At 40.3% G+C, this 5,526-nt stretch overlaps 1 long non-coding RNA gene across 1 annotated transcript in view; it reads left to right on the top strand.

The window, feature by feature from the left end:
• LOC102484726 (uncharacterized) overlaps window positions 1-5,178 on the top strand; it is a 282,479-nt gene extending 277,301 nt beyond the window's left edge. Inside the window, exons 7-8 of the long non-coding RNA XR_003549440.1 lie at window positions 2,859-2,942; window positions 5,050-5,178. This is a non-coding gene — a long non-coding RNA (uncharacterized LOC102484726). The remainder of the gene's footprint in view (window positions 1-2,858; window positions 2,943-5,049) is intronic.
• Window positions 5,179-5,526: the final 348 nt, after the last annotated feature.

Raw genomic sequence — 5,526 nt, 5'->3', positions numbered from 1 at the left:
CTTTCCCTGCTTTATTAACACTAGCATTGGAAAGGAAGTTGTAGACAGGCATCATTGTTCACATTTTTAAAAAGAGGGAGAATTGTCACCCTGAGCCAACATAGGACTTCCAAAAGTGAAAGTAGCCCCCCAAGCCAGTTACATACAAAAGCGTTTGTTAAGGGCAAAGCCATCTAAAGTCAATTTAAATTCACCCGTTTCTCCCCCTTAAATGGTTGGTCTCCATTGACGTCTGTTGCAAGTGAACATTAAGTGGGTTTAAGATTTTTTGTTTGTTTGTTTTGAATTATCCAAAAAGTAAAATTACTACTCACATACTCTGGACATCTTTGGTTTTCATCTAGTCTATTTTATTCTATCATGCTATTTCTCAAGTCTTTTTTTTTTTTAATCCACCTACACACTTTCATTGGTCATTTGTCATCTAATACATATTTCCAAAGTGGACATGGTGTGGCTAGAATATTATAAATATCAATTTCTAATGTGCCCTTTGCCTGAAAAGAACATGAAAACCATGGCATTGCCACATGCACTCTGCCAATCCCCTCCCTCCCCTACTCTCTTCAGGTCAGTTTTTCCCGAGTAAAATATAATTTACCTGGGACCGCCAGGTGGCATGGTGGTTAAGGGATGGATTCCCACATGGCTGACCATAGTTCAAGTCCCAAACCTGTTGGCTTATTTTCTCACTTTCTCTCTCTCTGTCTCTCTGTCCCTCTCTGGTCAAATAAATAAATAAATAAATAAAGTCAAATGAAATAATTCTTTAAAAAATAATAATTTACCTAGGTGCAAAATTCTGTACTGTAGAAAGATGCCCTTACACTGTGCTATGCTGTTCCTTATGGCCACGTCACAGCTGGATAAAGCATGGCATGGCCCATGGCTCCAATGAATTACTCTTTGAGTAGCACTTCTTGGATGTACCTCTTTGGTTGAGATGAGTGGATCTTTTGGGGGGAAGAAAAGAGCTCCAGAGGGGGAGAGAATAGCTGTTTAGAAATCTGAAAAGCCATTGGGAGACCAAAGACTAACTGTCTCCCCTGCTTCGTGATGGGTATCTGGGAGAATGCCAAAGGGTGGATTTGCGTGAGCTTCCCTCCTTTCTCCCCATCCTCTCTCCCTTCCTTATTTCCTTCTTTCGTCTTTTCTTTCTTTGTCTCTCTTTTCTTTTATTCTCTCTGCCTTTCTCTACTTACTTTATCAAAAAATGTCCAATAGAATCGCCCCATCTATTCAGGACAAAGGAGGGCCACTGAGGTCCTTTACAGGAGGTACATCGCTTTTAGAAAACAGTGAGAGAGTACCAGCAGGTGGCCTTACTTCGCTGGACTCCCACGTAGTCGTCCACAGTTTGAGTCTTCGATTCAGTGGCTTAAAACTCACACCAGTCATGTGTGTATGCATGTCCAAGATCCCAAGAGGAGAATGGAGGAGAAGGAATGGCAGAGCGGCCATGCCCTGGGGGGGTGATTTTTCTCTTTCTGTCTCTCTCTGTCTCTGTTTTTCTGGTGAGTGCATGCACCCTATAGCAAAAGTCTTTCTCTCTGTGTATATAAAAAAGGTGAGAGTAGAAAATCTGTCTGTGGGTGTCGTTCTGATGACATCATCATGAGTTTGGTGTTCAAGTTCACAGCCGGCAGAACATAAGTAAATTTGGGGACCAGCAGTTAGCGTAATGGCTATGAAGCTGGACTCCCACGTAGTTGACCACAGTTCGCATCCCGGACCCGGTGACTTAAAACTCACGTCGGGCACGTGTGTGTGTGTGCCCAAGATCCTGAGAGGAGAACAGAGGAGAAGGGATTGCGGCGTGGCCATCCCCCCTGGGGAATGATTTCTCGCTTTCTGTCTCTCTGTTTTTCTCTGTCTGCCTGGCGAGCGCACGCGCCCTACAGCAAAAAAAAAAAAGAAAGAACTTAAGTAAATTTTCCACTTGACAAGTAGCCCTCAGTGAGTTCTCCTTCCATTAGTAAAAGAACCCTGTCTCATGGCCAGTGGAAGCACATAGAACTTGAGCCAGGGTCCTGCTGTGGTGGAAGGGCTGCACCCAGGACCCTCCACGGTCAGATGTGTACTTCCTTTAACGGCATGTCCCCCAGCAGGGAAATCATGACTCTCCAATCACTCCAGAGTCAGAAAGCTGAATCCGTCTCAATGACATGTGGGCTGATTGCTGCCCAACACTTAGAACTTAGCCAGTCTTAATTATTTTTAGCTTCTCCCCACCGCCCCTTAGTCTTTATATAGGGTATGTGCACTTGCCTAGAGGAAACAGGCAGAGAGAGAGAGAGAAAGAGAAATCACCCCCCAGGAAGAATGGTCACTCCACAGTCCCTTCTCCTCCACTCTGCCCTCAGCATTTTGGGCACACATGAACATGCGCCTGGTATGATTTTCAAGCCACTAAGGCTGGGACTTGAACTGCAGAATTGGCCATGTTGTTTGATCATTATCAACAAGTGAGTGGTTTGGTATCCAATATTGAACTTTGTACGTATTCTGAGACTTCACATTCCTATTTGATCTTTTTTATTTTTTTTTTCTGGTAAAATTATCCTCAAGATGTGTCAGTAGCCAGGGAAATTCCAGTAAAAATGTGCAAGTTACTTATTTACAGAAGCTTCGTATCGTGTGTGGTTCTAGAAATGACGTCAGTGTAATACTTCCCAATATTTTTTTAGAAATACTTTGGTTTCCACTTTTGATGATCTTTTTTATTTTTGTTACTTTCAATTTAGATTTACGGGAGGACTGGGGACAAAAAGAAACTAACAACAACAACCAAAAAAAAAAAAAAACCAGATAAAAAGTCTTGATTCACTTCAAAATCTTTTTAATATTGTATTTTCCAGATTCAAAAGAGTGATTGAAGATACAGGCCTAGCAAGATGGAAGCAGGGTTAGAAATGGGATTTGTAAGAAGTTACCTTTTTCAGGTATGGTATTTTCATGTAATTTCTCAAAACCTTCCATTTCCTCAAGTATCACATGTTTTAGAGCATGTGTAAATGGTTTGATTATGAAAATAACTACATTTTAAACTTAATTTTTAAAAATAGCAGCAAGTTTGATCATGTGCATCACCAATAAGTAGAGGAGTCCGGGCATTCAACTCTAGGGATATTTCATTTTAAAAAAATTCATTACTTAACCTTGCTTACTTCTTTTGACAATGATTTAGGCAGGATTTGTTTGAAACCTGGCACAGCCTTGAAACAAGTGGTCATCTTGGGTGCTGAAATATAAAAATATAAGTGATAGCAGAAGGGCTTTAAAATGCCTATCATGTGTCCTGAACTCCTGGAAGACAGGCTTACATAAATTGCATAATGACATTATTGGTGTTGTAACTTTAGTCCTAGGCTGGTAATACTGGTTAGTGCTTTCTGGAATGATTCCCCTACATATTCAGTGAGTAGGATTTGAGTTCAATCTTATGATATAGGCAATTTCCTTTCAGTATCTTCGAAGGACTTTGCACCATCTAAAAGTGTTTAATAACAAAAGTCATCATTTGCTTGGTAAATTACCCATGTAGCCATTGTTTGTAGGCACTAGTCCAAATTTTCCAAGTTAATCATTGATATTATTATCTAAGAGAGTCCCACAGATCTTGCTTAATGAAGCGAGCCAAAATTTCCTCTGAAAAGAAATCTATTTTTCTCCTCAACACAAAGAAGGTTCTTGAAGACTGTATTTGACTAATATTTTGGGGGGAAATATCTACCCTCAAACACACCATTTCTCCATGAGGTCAGTATTCAATTTTCTTTTTTCTTTTGTAGCCTGGATGTCTTCTGATTATTCTTTTATTTATTTACTTTTTTTTTTTAAGAGAGATTTTTGCTATAGGGAGCATATGCTCACCGGAGAGACAGGAAAAAGACACAGAGACAGAGAGCAAGAAATCACCCTGGAGGGGAATGGCCACACTGCAATCCCTTCTCCTCCATTCTCCTCTCAGGATTTTGGGCATGCACACACACCTACCTGGTGTGAGTTTTAAGCCACTAGGTCCAGGGCTTGAACTGCAGTTGATTAAGAGGGAGTACAACACCATAACCACTACACCATTTGCTGGGTCCAGTTCTTTTATTTTTTGAAATTAAAACTTCAGTAATTTGGAAGCAGATACTCCAAAGCATTTGGAACATAGTTTCTCTCTGTCCTACATTTACCCTCAAATGAAACATTTCTATCAACTAAAAGAATGCCATATAAATTTATAAAGGTCGTACTATTTTCATAACTATTTTGACCACTCTTGGCCCATTGCTAACCATATTGCAGTATGTTTTAAAAAACATGTTCATAGCATTTAGTTCTCATTACTTTGGGAGTTTGAGCTTATTCCTTTCCCTTTTAATGAGAGTTCATCTGCCCTGTGTATTCCAGTAAGCCTAAACAGCGTTCAAAGTGCCCATCCTTAAATACCTCTGGCACCAGGCCGTTGCCAGAGGGATCCAAGGAAAATGAGAAGCTCAAGGTTTATTTTTAAATCTTTTCTTTTAGAAAAGAAATGGACATTTTAAAATCAGATCAATTAAGTAAAGATCATTTTGAGATGGCTGTCTGGATACTACTTATTTCCACTTGCTATTGTTGTCTCTCTGGCTCTGAAAGGAAAGCCGCCAGAACTATAACTTTATTCTCAGCTTTGAAGTCTCTCACGGCACCAGCAGGCTCTGAGCAGTGTACCTTCAGCTCCCTTGTGAAACAGGCCAACTCTAGTGTCTAGGAATGGTTGCATCTCAGTCCCTGTTCATCCTACTGTTGTTTTCCCATTCTCATTTTTAAAATTTTTTATTTTATGTATTATTATTTAATTTGCTCTAGGGCATGTGGGCTCACCAGAGAGAGAGAGAGACAGAGAGGAGGGGGAAGTGAAAGCAAACTGCCAAATCTAGGACTTGAATCATGGTTGGCCATGTAAGAGTCCAGCACCTCAACCACCTTGCCACCTACTGGCTCCGTGTTTTCCCATTCTCTTGATTTCCCTTTTTAGTTTGTATACTTAAGGAACTTCTCTTTTTCCCAATTCAGGTCTGTCCTTTTTGTCATTTATCGAGCCTCAGCTCGTGGCCCAGGATTCTTGAGGTATGAGTAAATGTCCGTTTGTCAAGGCAAAAGAGATTGTTATTTTGCGAGCCATAATCATAGCTAACAAAAGTTTAAAAAGTATCTTTTTAGGTTTTTCAAAGAGATGCTTTTTCCAACAGCTAGAGAGGGGAATTATTCAGCTTTCCAACATGTGTCCCTGAAGTACTCATGACTAACACTATGTCTTCAATAAAATTCACAAAAGGAGCCACTCATGAAAGTGCATTGTCTGGGATATTTCTTTCTTTCTTTCTTTCTTTCTTTCTTTTTTTTTTTTTTTGCTTTGAAACTCAATTCATTTTACTTTTTTTTTTTTTTGTGAGGTTTTCGCTATAGGGCGCATGCGCTCGCCCGACAGACAGAGACAGACAGAGAGACAGAAAGTGAGAAATCACCCCCCAGGGAAGATGGTCACGCCGC

This window comes from Tupaia chinensis, unplaced genomic scaffold (genome assembly GCF_000334495.1).
Source record: "Tupaia chinensis unplaced genomic scaffold, TupChi_1.0 Scaffold000247_1, whole genome shotgun sequence".
NCBI lineage: Eukaryota > Metazoa > Chordata > Mammalia > Scandentia > Tupaiidae > Tupaia > Tupaia belangeri.
The sequence above is the reverse complement of the archived record's forward strand: the minus strand, read 5'-3'. Positions and strand labels throughout refer to the sequence as shown.